This window comes from Arvicola amphibius, chromosome 13 (assembly GCF_903992535.2).
Source record: "Arvicola amphibius chromosome 13, mArvAmp1.2, whole genome shotgun sequence".
Classification (NCBI taxonomy): Eukaryota; Metazoa; Chordata; class Mammalia; order Rodentia; family Cricetidae; genus Arvicola; species Arvicola amphibius.
In genome coordinates this window covers 67864905-67865407 of record NC_052059.1, presented here as the reverse complement: position 1 = coordinate 67865407, position 503 = coordinate 67864905, and positions in this window count along the sequence as shown.

Genomic DNA, 503 nt, shown 5'->3' with positions numbered 1-503 from the left:
GGAGGAGAGAGAGAGAAAGAGAGGAGAGAGAGAAGACCCAAGGTGGAACCTTTCCTTCTGCCTGGAAACTCAGTCTTGTATGGCTTTCTGATGAGCAGCTAAGGCCTGTCCACATTGTTAAGGACATATGCTTCTCTAGAGCTTACTGATGTAAGTTTTAATCATGTATAAATATATCATCACAGCAATAGCTAGCTCACTTACCAGATATCTAGGTTCCATGGCACAGCCAAATTGATTAATAATGCTGTCATAGTAATTAAAGTGTTAATTTTTCCTACTTTCTTTTTTTTTATTAAAATTTCTGCCTCCTCCCCGCCTGCCGATTACCCATTCCCTCCTCCACTCCCCCTCCCTCTCCTGTCCAGAGAGCAGTAAGGGTTCTCTGCCCTGTGGGAAGTCCAAGTTCCTCCCCCCTTGATCCAGGTCTAGGAAGGTGAGCATCCAAACAGGCCAGGACCCCCAAAGCCAGTATGTGAAGTAGGGTCCAAATCCCGTGTCAT